Genomic DNA, 14388 nt, shown 5'->3' on the forward strand with positions numbered 1-14388 from the left:
AAAAAGGTGATTTCGATTAGCGGCGAATGTATTACCAGACCAAAGTGGAATTGTTGGAATACACGTATATAATACATAATTATATAACACGCGCTATATTTTCGTCCATGCACCCCCTACCTTTCGGGGCATCGTAGACCCCGTCCCCCTTTTCTGTGCACCAATGTTCAACCCTAAATCGATGAAGTGATTAATAAAGATCAATTTGGTTGATTTTCAAGACATAAAAAGGTGATTTCGATTAGCGGCGAATGTATTACCAGACCGAAGTGGAATTGTTGGAATACACGTATATAATACATAATTATATAACACGCGCTATATTTTCGTCCAAGCACCCCCTACCTTTCGGGGCATCGTAGACCCCGTCCCCCTTTTCTGTGCACCAATGTTTACCCCTAAATCGATGAAGTGATTAATAAAGATCAATTTGGTTGATTTTCAAGACATGAAATGGTGATTTCGATTAGCGGCGAATGTATTAACAGACCAAAGTGGAATTGTTGGAATACACGTATATAATACATAATTATATAACACGCGCTATATTTTCGTCCATGCACCCCCTACCTTTCGGGGCATCGTAGACCCCGTCCCCCTTTTCTGTGCACCAATGATCACCCCTAAATCGATGAAGTGATTAATAAAGATCAATTTGGTTGATTTTCAAGACATAAAATGGTGATTTCGATTAGCGGCGAATGTATTACCAGACCAAAGTGGAATTGTTGGAATACACGTATATAATACATAATTATATAACACGCGCTATATTTTCGTCCATGCACCCCCTACCTTTCGGGGCATCGTAGACCCCGTCCCCCTTTTCTGTGCACCAATGTTCACCCCTAGATCGATGAAGTGATTTATAAAGATCAATTTGGTCGATTTTCAAGACATAAAAAGGTGATTTCGATTAGCGGCGAATGTATTACCAGACCAAAGTGGAATTGTTGGAATACACGTATATAATACATAATTATATAACACGCGCTATATTTTCGTCCATGCACCCCCTACCTTTCGGGGCATCGTAGACCCCGTCCCCCTTTTCTGTGCACCAATGTTCACCCCTAAATCGATGAAGTGATTAATAAAGATCAATTTGGTTGATTTTCAAGACATAAAAAGGTGATTTCGATTAGCGGCGAATGTATTACCAGACCAAAGTGGAATTGTTGGAATACACGTATATAATACATAATTATATAACACGCGCTATATTTTCGTCCATGCACCCCCTACCTTTCGGGGCATCGTAGACCCCGTCCCCCTTTTCTGTGCACAAATGTTCACCCCTAGATCGATGAAGTGATTTATAAAGATCAATTTGGTCGATTTTCAAGACATAAAAAGGTGATTTCGATTAGCGGCGAATGTATTACCAGACCAAAGTGGAATTGTTGGAATACACGTATATAATACATAATTATATAACACGCGCTATATTTTCGTCCATGCATCCCCTACCTTTCGGGGCATCGTAGACCCCGTCCCCCTTTTCTGTGCACCAATGTTCACCCCTAAATCGATGAAGTGATTAATAAAGATCAATTTGGTTGATTTTCAAGACATAAAATGGTGATTTCGATTAGCGGCGAATGTATTACCAGACCAAAGTGGAATTGTTGGAATACACGTATATAATACATAATTATATAACACGCGCTATATTTTCGTCCATGAAGCCCCTACCTTTCGGGGCATCATAGACCCCGTCCCCCTTTTCTGTGCACCAATGTTCACCCCTAAATCGATGAAGTGATTAATAAAGATCAATTTGGTTGATTTTCAAGACATAAAAAGGTGATTTCGATTAGCGGCGAATGTATTACCAGACCAAAGTGGAATTGTTGGAATACACGTATATAATACATAATTATATAACACGCGCTATATTTTCGTCCATGCACCCCCTACCTTTCGGGGCATCGTAGACCCCGTCCCCCTTTTCTGTGCACCAATGTTCACCCCTAGATCGATGAAGTGATTTATAAATATCAATTTGGTCGATTTTCAAGACATAAAAAGGTGATTTCGATTAGCGGCGAATGTATTACCAGACCAAAGTGGAATTGTTGGAATACACGTATATAATACATGATTATATAACACGCGCTATATTTTCGTCCATGCACCCCCTACCTTTCGGGGCATCGTAGACCCCGTCCCCCTTTTCTGTGCACCAATGTTTACCCCTAAATCGATGAAGTGAATAATAAAGATCAATTTGGTTGATTTTGAAGACATAAAATGGTGATTTCGATTAGCGGCGAATGTATTACCAGACCAAAGTGGAATTGTTGGAATACACGTATATAATACATAATTATATAACGCGCGCTATATTTTCGTCCATGCACCCCCTACCTTTCGGGGCATCGTAGACCCCGTCCCCCTTTTCTGTGCACCAATGTTCACCCCTAAATCGATGTAGTGATTAATAAAGATCAATTTGGTTGATTTTCAAGACATAAAATGGTGATTTCGATTAGCGGCGAATGTATTACCAGACGAAAGTGGAATTGTTGGAATACACGTATATAATACATAATTATATAACACGCGCTATATTTTCGTCCATGCACCCCCTACCTTTCGGGGCATCGTAGACCCCGTCCCCCTTTTCTGTGCACCAATGTTCACCCCTAGATCGATGAAGTGATTTATAAAGATCAATTTGGTCGATTTTCAAGACATAAAAAGGTGATTTCGATTAGCGGCGAATGTATTACCAGACCAAAGTGGCATTGTTGGAATACACGTATATAATACATAATTATATAACACGCGCTATATTTTCGTCCATGCACCCCCTACCTTTTGGGGCATCGTAGACCCCGTCCCCTCTTTCTGTACACCAATGTTCACCCCTAAATCGATGAAGTGATTAATAAAGATCAATTTGGTTGATTTTCAAGACATAAAATGGTGATTTCGATTAGCGGCGAATGTATTACCAGACCAAAGTGGAATTGTTGGAATACACGTTTATAATACATAATTATATAACACGCGCTATATTTTCGTCCATGCACCCCCTACCTTTCGGGGCATCGTAGACCCCGTCCCCCTTTTCTGTGCACCAATATTCACCCCTAAATCGATGGAGTGATTAATAAAGATCAATTTGGTTGATTTTCAAGACATAAAATGGTGATTTCGATTAGCGGCGAATGTATTACCAGACCAAAGTGGAATTGTTGGAATACACGTATATAATACATAATTATATAACACGCGCTATATTTTCGTCCATGCACCCCCTACCTTTCGGGGCATCGTAGACCCCGTCCCCTTTTTCTGTGCACCAATGTTCACCCCTAAATCGATGAAGTGATTAATAAAGATCAATTTGGTTGATTTTCAAGACATAAAATGGTGATTTCGATTAGCGGCGAATGTATTACCAGACCAAAGTGGAATTGTTGCAATACACGTATATAATACATAATTATATAACACGCGCTATATTTTCGTCCATGCACCCCCTACCTTTCGGGGCATCGTAGACCCCGTCCCCCTTTTCTGTGCACCAATGTTCAACCCTTAATCGATGAAGTGATTAAAAAAGATCAATTTGGTTGATTTTCAAGACAATAAAAGGTGATTTCGATTAGCGGCGAATGTATTACCAGACCGAAGTGGAATTGTTGGAATACACGTATATAATACATAATTATATAACACGCGCTATATTTTCGTCCAAGCACCCCCTACCTTTTGGGGCATCGTAGACCCCGTCCCCCTTTTCTGTGCACCAATGTTCACCCCTAAATCGATGAAGTGATTAATAAAGATCAATTTGGTTGATTTTCAAGACATGAAATGATGATTTCGATTAGCGGCGAATGTATTAACAGACCAAAGTGGAATTGTTGGAATACACGTATATAATACATAATTATATAACACGCGCTATATTTTCGTCCATGCACCCCCTACCTTTCGGGGCATCGTAGACCCCGTCCCCCTTTTCTGTGCACCAATGTTCACCCCTAAATCGATGAAGTGATTAATAAAGATCAATTTGGTTGATTTTCAAGACATAAAATGGTGATTTCGATTAGCGGCGAATGTATTACCAGACCAAAGTGGAATTGTTGGAATACACGTATATAATACATAATTATATAACACGCGCTATATTTTCGTCCATGCACCCCCTACCTTTCGGGGCATCGTAGACCCCGTCCCCCTTTTCTGTGCACCAATGTTCACCCCTAGATTGATGAAAGGATTTATAAAGATCAATTTGGTCGATTTTCAAGACATAAAAAGGTGATTTCGATTAGCGGCGAATGTATTACCAGACCAAAGTGGAATTGTTGGAATACACGTATATAATACATAATTATATAACACGCGCTATATTTTCGTCCATGCACCCCCTACCTTTCGGGGCATCGTAGACCCCGTCCCCCTTTTCTGTGCACCAATGTTCACCCCTAAATCGATGAAGTGATTAATAAAGATCAATTTGGTTGATTTTCAAGACATAAAAAGGTGATTTCGATTAGCGGCGAATGTATTACCAGACCAAAGTGGAATTGTTGGAATACACGTATATAATACATAATTATATAACACGCGCTATATTTTCGTCCATGCACCCCCTACCTTTCGGGGCATCGTAGACCCCGTCCCCCTTTTCTGTGCACAAATGTTCACCCCTAGATCGATGAAGTGATTTATAAAGATCAATTTGGTCGATTTTCAAGACATAAAAAGGTGATTTCGATTAGCGGCGAATGTATTACCAGACCAAAGTGGAATTGTTGGAATACACGTATATAATACATAATTATATAACACGCGCTATATTTTCGTCCATGCACCCCCTACCTTTCGGGGCATCGTAGACCCCGTCCCCTTTTTCTGTGCACCAATGTTCACCCCTAAATCGATGAAGTGATTAATAAAGATCAATTTGGTTGATTTTCAAGACATAAAATGGTGAATTCGATTAGCGGCGAATGTATTACCAGACCAAAGTGGAATTGTTGGAATACACGTATATAATACACTGTTAGAAAAATTTCCGTTTTTTAACGGAAAAAGTCCGGCAGCAAAATTTCCGGACTTTTTTTTTTTTTCCGTAAATTTACAGAAAGTGGTAATTTATGGAAAAGTTCTGTAAAATATACAAGATTCCGTAAATTACAATTCTTGAAAATACGGACTTTATTTACGGAAACTTTACAGAAAATTTACATAAATTAACATGATTCCGTATCAATAATTAACGGAAAAAAAAAATTTGTCCGGAAATTTTGCTGCCGGAATTTTTTTTTTTTGTCCGTAATTTTACGGATTCCTTTTCCGTAAAATTACCGTACTTTTACAAAATTCCCATGTAAAATACGGATTTTATTTACCGAAATTTTACAGAAAATTTACGTGAATTAACATGATTCCGTATAAATAATTAACGGAAAAAAAAAATTTGTCCGGAAATTTTGCTGCCGGAATTTTTTTTTTTTGTCCGTAATTTTACGGATTCCTTTTCCGTAAAATTACCGTACTTTTACAAATTCCCATGTAAAATACAGATATTATTTACAGAAATTTTACAGAAAATTTACGTGAATTAACATGATTCCATATAAATAATTAACGGGAAAAAAAAATTTGTCCGGAAATTTTGCTGCCGGAATTTTTTTTTTTAATCCGTAATTTTACGGATTCCTTTTCCGTAAATTTACCGTACTTTTACAAAATTCCCATGTAAATTTACACATTTCTGTAACAAAACAAGTTTACAGAATTCTTAAATTTTTTACAGATCTTTTTTAATCAGTAGATACCTTACAATAGGAACGCTGATTTGCTATTTAAACATGTACTCCCAAACACATGGTAGATTGTATGAATGCATTCACTTAAGGCCTGAACAAAAATTGTGTTGCCCTTTTCTGACCTGGACAAATCGGGCCAGCTTTTTTCAATAATTTTTTTCATACTAAGCTTACTATTTCTAGAATAAAACATGGCAACAGTGATTGTGTCTAGCCCACTCATGAAAATAACCAGAAATATCGTGATTTGCGAGGGCACACAACATAATTGTATTGAAACTTCATTGTGAAATGACTGGGATGGAATAACACTTGTCATAAGAGCCTTGCACATAAACTTTAATGTTGACCTGTAAATTCAATTCAATTCAAAATGGTTTATTAAAAATCCTTTCTTTGCGGCAAAAGCCGAATTGCGAAAATTTACATTTCAAACAAAATCATCAATAACAAGGTAAAAAAACTTATAGTACTACGAACAAATTTCAATATAGACATATGTAACAAAGTATATCATAAATAAATTTAAATCGATACTCACTGATCAATAAAAAAAATTGAAAAATATTCAAAATACATGTAAATATGAGTGGATAGAGGAAATGAATTGGAAAGCAGAAAGGAATAGAAATAGTGGAAGAGAGAAGAGAGGCAGAGAGAGAGAGAGAGAAGAGAAGAAATTGATGGTGGAAGGGAAACAGAGAGAAAAGGGCGAAGAAGCAATTAGGTCACATTTTTTCATACATGCTGCAATAATACATATTTTGGCAATTTTTGTGACTTCAATTCAAATATTAAGTTTACGACTAGATATCAGTGAATAATTGCTCATATGAAAGAAAAATATTTTGATTAACAAAGTAAAATGAAATGAAATGAAATGAAACTTGAGTTCGCCAACATAAAGAGAGCCTTGCACATAAACTTTAATGTTGACCTGTAAATTCAATTCAATTCAAAATGGTTTATTAAAAATCCTTTCTTTGCGGCAAAAGCCGAATTGCGAAAATTTACATTTCAAACAAAATAATCAATAACAAGGTAAAAAAACTTATAGTACTACGAACAAATTTCAATATAGACATATGTAACAAAGTATATCATAAATAAATTTAAATCGATACTCACTGATCAATAAAAAAAATTGAAAAATATTCAAAATACATGTAAATATGAGTGGATAGAGGAAATGAATTGGAAAGCAGAAAGGAATAGAAATAGTGGAAGAGAGAAGCGAGGCAGAGAGAGAGAGAGAGAAGAGAAGAAATTGATGGTGGAAGGGAAACAGAGAGAAAAGGGCGAAGAAGCAATTAGGTCACATTTTTTCATACATGCTGCAATAATACATATTTTGGCAATTTTTGTGACTTCAATTCAAATATTAAGTTTACGACTAGATATCAGTGAATAATTGCTCATATGAAAGAAAAATATTTTGATTAACAAAGTAAAATGAAATGAAATGAAATGAAACTTGAGTTCGCCAACATAAAGAGAACTCAACATTAGAATTAGTATGTAATCTGCATTTTATAAAAAACAATCTTTTAATGATATCACATTTTAAGAGTCCAATGAATGATGAGTTCTTTAATTCTCAGCCATTCGTAGTTTGATATTATTATACATGTAACGATAGGGGAAGATATATATAAAAAAAACTACTCCTTGTAATCAATTCTTTTAGAGTTAAAGGTAAATGCTAGTTTGGTAACGATATCAAAATGAGTTCGTACAGAATCCAATGAAATGACCACCAAAGTGTCTGTTTGTATAAATAAAACATATGTGCCAAAGGATTCTGGAAGAAATTGTGTAATTGCTGAGAAATCAGCAAATAAGCACAGGATTCGGGTAGAGCGTCGGGCCCGACATTCGAAGCAATAATTATACACTGTCCCACGTGCGCTTATCTGTGTTGGGGATCTTCAGCCTGAACATTTTTCAGCATAGATTTCAAGATTTCACAAAGTTCAGTTTATGTAACTGTACCAGATCTAGATCCTCGATGATATACTGACAATTAAGTCTTGTTTTACAGACTTTCTCATGAAATCAGTGTTTACTGCAACTACTGGAATTTCTCTTTAAGGTGCCGAATCAACGAGGGCAAGGGGCTATTTCTATATCGTGAAGTTCGACATCGCATCTCTACTGTTCTGGCCAAGCTTCTAGTCTGATATTGACAAGTCCTATTTTGAGGTAGAAGGTGATACAGTTTAGACGTGGGGATTTGCATAGACTTCGCAAACGCAAGACAAGAGTTTGATCCATCTATCTTCAAGAGACATCAGTTCTGACTGGAGTAAAGCATGCTCATATGAAGAATATGCTGCTCCAAAAATGATTCTAAGGGCACGTTTCTGAATACGTTCGATTACTTGTACTTGTTGTTTTGTTAGTGCTCCTGACCATACAGGTACAGCATATTCAACAACTGGTCTCACGAAACTAGTATATACAACTATAAGGTCCTGAAATTACAGACTATGATATTTCAAAGTGCGAAGAACATATAAACGACTATTTGCGCGCTTGACCATATATTCAACATGTGTAGACCATTTCAAATCCGACTGGATTGCTACGATGCAGTGACACATCATGGAGTGAGAGCACCGTCGGGTTTGGTACATTTATACAAAAACTTATGTCCATTGTGGAACACTTTGACCTTACCATGTGACCTCCGACTGCAGCATAACATGCAGGTCGCCTAAGTACATTTACCATCCAAGTTTGGTTGAAAAGTGACTTACGGTTGCGGAGTTAGGTGTGCTGCCAGGCCATCTGGCAACGATGCTTGTTATTTTCCCAGCCTGATCACAAACAACCTAGCAAAAGACAAAAGAGGAATATCAAATCTTACATTCATAACTGTCTCTATATCGTTCTGGGCACTTAATTTTCAATTTTCTTTGGGACATCCAATGGGAGCACACAACAATTGAGTTTTACAAGTTTATCACATATTTGGAATGCAATTTTAACATGCATGCACATAAAAATTATTGGTGTGCTTTCCATGTTAGGTTGATTTATCCAACAATCACCCCACCCATCCACTGCTTCCATTGCTCAGTACTTGCAAAAAAAAAAACAAAAAAAAATGCATATTAAAAAAATATGCTACAGAATTAACTACTCATTTTAAAAATTGCCCAATCAAATACGAATCGAATAATTACTATAAATGAAACTGAAGTGATAGGAAATCCTAGGAAAGAAAATTAATGTCACATTCTTTTTTTTTGCCAAACTTTATACAAAATAGTACATTGTTCTAGTTATAGTAATTTGAGTGGCTTTCACATTTGCTTGTATTAGCAATTGCAATCATTTGATCACAATATATGTCGCACACAATCACAAAGGTTGCAAGCAGTCTCAGCACTAATTGTGAAAAGGGCCTAAGAAAGGGTAGAATTAATCTAACCTGTACATTGACCGAGTATCTACTCTTCCTGTTGAGGAAGTATATTGCCTGATCCCCACCAGGGCTCCTGATATATCTACAGTACTGGTAGAACTGTCGCTGAGTTGCTTCAACTTGTTCTCTTGTCGAAGGAAACTTCATGTATTGCCTCTTCCTTCTTGCTATAGCTTCCGAAACATCTTTGATGATTTGACACATTCATTTGATGACTGTGATATTGCTACCTCATCACCATGCATCTTTTGAAATGATCCTGTAAAATCAAACAAACCATATGGTTGATAGGTCATTGTTTCGAGGTAATTTTAAAACAATTCATTGAAGCACATACAGATGATACTTCTGATCAAGCACATATTTCATAAGAATATTAATCTTTTACAAATATCAATTTTCTGCAATTCATTTTAACAAGTGGAGGGCCTCTTACAGTGTTGCCATCATTATGCGATTCAATATAGCAGCAGTACTGATTTCAAAAACAGCCATTGAATAATGTTTATTTTCTGCCCCGTGCTTTTATGACTTTTTACCTTGATGTTTTCGCACATCTATTGATAAAAGTTCGAAAAAACTGGTACGGTACCCCCAAAGTGTACCACTATATAACATGGCACGCAACATACATGGTATTTCCCATACATATTACACAAAGTAGATGTCTATGTGTGATAATTCACATGAACATAAGTCAAATAAAAAAAAAATTCTAAATATTCATTTGGAACTTATGATAATCATGTGGAAACCAACTCGCAGATCTAATGAGCTGTGACCTTTGACCTGCGGACTCCGAATTTGAACTGAGGCTGTATTTTGGTGTCCTATACCTACACACCAATTTTTTTTTTAATCCATTAAATATTTTTTTTACTTATTGCGCAGAAACCAAGGGGGGGGCGGACGGGGCAATGCATGACCTGATGACCATCCAGGTGCCATTTTTTAAATTTCAAGTCCATTTGCATACTATTCCTAATCCCATCCTTACTCTCTTATCCTGCATGCTACACACTTCTAACAAATTGCTGTAGATTGTTTAAGAGTTGCATGCTCTTCATATTAAAATATGACTTGCCCTTCAAAATGCCGTCTTCATGCCCTAAATTCAAATCCGAAATAGTACATTAAAAAAAAAATCATATTTATTGAAATAGAAAGTAGGAAAATCGTAAAATGGCCGTAACTTCCTTGTTTTTATTCATTTTGGTCTGATATTTTTCAGGGTTTGCTAATGGTAACATGCTTCCTTAATCATCTGTTTTTTACGCATAGTAAAATAGCAATAGTTAAATGGCCATCACTTACTTGTTTTCATTTATTTCAGTTTCATATTTTCAGGGTTGACTTATGATAGTCCAAAATTCAACTGTTTTTTTTTTTCATTCTACACATCAGTGACCATTACCTTTACGAAATAGCGCTCTCTATTAAAAAGTTGGAATACAGTAAAATCACTTCCTTGTTTCCATTTATCTTGGTATCACTTTTTTAGGGTTTGCTAATGGTATCATCCCTCATATGGCAAATGGTTTATTTTACGCATCAGTGACCATTGCCTATAAAAATAGTGCCCTCTTAATATTTTGAAAATGTATATCCTCAGGAGTTTTCTCTTTATCTCCTTCTGTTTCTTGCCCTCCATAAAATCACAGGCGTCAATGCATGCACATTGTTCTGATACGATTGCAGTTCTAGTTTTTTGTGTGTATGTTCATCTCGACTTGTTATCTATGTGCCAAGTTTCATAGCTTTTCATCGCAACACAGCCAAGATTCGGGGGGGGGGCGGGGGGTGATCTGCCAATTTAGGGTTATGACGAATTTATAACTATAACCTGACATAACAGTTCTAACAGCAGAAACATCAGAGCTTCACTCCTGCTGTGGTAGTTTTGGAATTTTTAAGTATGCAATTCATAGGTACTTGACTGTTTGCTTAAATGATACTCTTACTTATGTGCTCCCTCTCTGATTTCTAGATATTGTCATCATCATCAACTTTGTCAGGAGACCTAAAATTAATAGAAACAACCTCAGTCAAATAGATTTAACAGAGCCCAGAAACACTCAATAATCGTTTAATTCAATTACCCACCACATAAAAACGGAGAGCCGTCAACACCTGCAAATAAACGGGAAGTGGATCATTCCTCTGTGTGTCCCTCTTCAATTCGGCTTCCAGCATGTTGATGATGTAAATGACGGTTTCTTTTGACAGTCGATACCGATCTCGATCCTCGTACGATTCCAATGGATTTCTAGCATCCCGTAGCCCACGACGTGGTCTTGGCAAAGGTAGCTGTACATGTATGCAGAAGAGTTGAATATTATTTTTAATTATTTTATTTTGTGATCTTTATAAACGTTCCAAAAAGTGAACATGTGCATGTAGATTTGATTACACATCTACCAACATAATTACTGCAATCTTAATTGTCTTCAAAAGATTGTCCATAAACAAAAACTACATTCAAAATGTTATTTCAAGTTTTCATTTATGTTATCTCATCAAATCATTTCAATAATACTTTTAAACAAATTAAAACAATGTAAACCAAACTTATCAATCATACCTCTCTTTATAGCAATTCAAGGTTGTGAAGGTGATGGAGATAATCCATGGGTGTAGGTAGATGACAACCGACGACGTAATTCTGTGAAACAATTGTCAAATAACACAAACATTATTTTTTAATAAATAGGCAAATAATTGGAAACATAAACATATAAAAATAATTCATTGGTTTATCACTTTATACAGATCTCATAGTGATTGTTAAATAAAACAAAAACATTGTAATAATTTGTGCAAGATGCCTTTAAAAATAATTTTTTTTTTTGGGGGGGGCGCTATATTTTCTCTATTATTTGCAAGTGATATGAAAAATATTTTAGAACAAAATTTAAGTAATCAACTCTTTAATATTTCAGCCTCTAAAAATTGGCCTGTGCCGAAAGCAAAAGGAAAAGGTATATTTTGAAATGCAATTTAGGCAAATTGAGAAAAAGCATTTCTCTCTCCTCTTTAAATGCACCAAATAGAACAAAATTATATGGGGTCTTCGGAAATTTTATTTGATCTATGAGAAGCAAGTTCCCATAGAAGAAAGAATAATTACAGCTGAGAACAAATTTCGCTTTCTACTATATGGTCAACATATAGTCAATAGACCAGCATGTTTCCACTTATATTACACTTTCATTTGACTGGCATGTTTCCATTTTCATTACAGTGGACATTGTATAATAATTCAATGAAACACAAGTGAAGACTCTCTTTAATTGATATGTAATGGGAAAAATAGTCTGAGGAAAAAATAAAAGACCTGTTCTAAAACAAACAATTTAATCAAATAATTGGAATGTAGCAATCATTATAAGAATTTAAGCTTGAAAAGAGAATCATTTAATTATAGATAAACCCACAGAGCTGTAAGAAACTTCAACCCGGGCTTCAACCCTTCACAATCATATGCACACTGTCACTAAACCCATGCCCGCACGTCCAGAGAACACATGTACAGCACGCTTCGCATTACCTAAAGCGATGTTCGTGCAGGCTCCACTCCACTTCACTACCGCTACAATGTACGCTCCAACAAGGTCGTCAACATGGCTTGAGCCGAGGTAGCTTCGCATCACACATACACACACGGAACACACAGGCACCAGTCTTAACTGAATAACCAGTGAGCGGCTGAGAATGGAAACCGTCGGTCGCTAGCCAGCACTAAATCATTACTAGATCTACCTCGAGCGAAGTTCGTGCAGGCTCCACTCCATGTCTTCACTACCGCTAGTGACAAAGGTGGGATGGAAATGTAATTTATTGTAAAAATTATAGAAAAAAAAATAAAACCAGGAAGAAAAACATTTTCCCCAACTCGTAGAATATTTTTGGTATTTTCTGAACCATCCAATAATATAAATATTTATGCTGTTTGACCTGTGAGTGATCGCATGCGATGTTTTGAAATCGGCCGTGAATAGCGACGTGAGGAAATAGATACTGGCCCAAAATCAACAATTTAGAGGATAACCAAAGGATGGACACGGAGTGAAATACGGGTGAAGAATAAGAAATTAAGCCATTTTTCTTTCTCGTATATTGTTTAAAATGATTTTTACAATAAATAACATTTCCATTGGCCACCCCACGGCCACGTTTGTCACTCGGAATATCCGATCGAGCTCACCGTCCCGAAGTTCGGGTAGGTGGAGTGTAGTGTAGCGGTAGTGAAGTGGAGTGGAGCTTGCATGAACTTCGCCCGAGGACGGTATACACTACACTACAGTTGACATTGTCATTGATTTGATTTATTTAGATCTAATCTAATCTACCCCTTTACATGCCTTTAGTTTAATTTAAATAAGTTTAATCTTTAATTGCACAAATTAAATATTTTGCGGTTTATATTTTCATCTTGACATTTACAAATGAAGATACAAATGAATATATAAATGGCATCATAATATAAATATCCTTGTGAAGCTCATAAAACAAGCTTGGCCCCCGGGGGGGGGGCACTCGACCAAAAAAGTAGTGGGTATGTGCCGCGGGTGAGACAAAAAATGGGGGCCTTGGCACGGGCGCCGGGTGCGCTAGCGCAGATGGGATGGTCGGACAGCGCTCTGCATGCGGCCGCTTTTCACCAAAACTGCGGCTCAGAACGGCAAAACGGAAAATATGCGAAGCTTTGGAGCGGATTTCTTTCTTCTTTTTTTCTCAATAAGATCAGTAGAGGCGCTGGTCAGAAAATTGGGATCGTCCCCGTTTACAGGGACTGTCTCAGTTTAGGATTTCTCCACACAAGAAATCTAGGAAAGTTCATTCACCTGTTGAGTGCGACACCAATCAAGAGTGCTAGTCAATGTAAACATATCGGGTTTCATAACAAGATTATTGGAAGACGGCAAGTCATAATAAATAAACGGTGAACTGGGGGGAATTGAGGTCACTGAATCTATTTTTAGCACTCTCAATTCCCCTAATTGCTGCCTTTGTCCCGTAGCCGTAGGGAGAAGTGAAGAAAAAACGTCCCCATAAACAAGGACAGTCTCAATTTATCAAGACATAATTTGTCTTGAGACTCTTGGTTTATAAGGATATCCTTGTTTTCTGGGACAATCCCAATTTTTGGTCTTTTATTTG

The 14388-nt window shown here is 36.7% G+C and overlaps 1 long non-coding RNA gene across 1 annotated transcript; it reads right to left on the bottom strand.

Annotated features, from left to right (window-relative positions):
* Positions 1–7509: 7509 nt before the first annotated feature.
* On the bottom strand, positions 7510–11531 carry LOC135157999 (uncharacterized). The gene is made up of 3 exons (XR_010296841.1): positions 11332–11531; positions 9235–9487; positions 7510–8632 (listed from the first exon to the last, which is right to left on the bottom strand). It is a non-coding gene; the product is annotated as an uncharacterized LOC135157999 (long non-coding RNA).
* Between the last annotated feature and the right edge of the window lie 2857 nt (positions 11532–14388).

Source organism: Lytechinus pictus, unplaced genomic scaffold (genome assembly GCF_037042905.1).
Source record: "Lytechinus pictus isolate F3 Inbred unplaced genomic scaffold, Lp3.0 scaffold_23, whole genome shotgun sequence".
Lineage (NCBI taxonomy): Eukaryota > Metazoa > Echinodermata > Echinoidea > Temnopleuroida > Toxopneustidae > Lytechinus > Lytechinus pictus.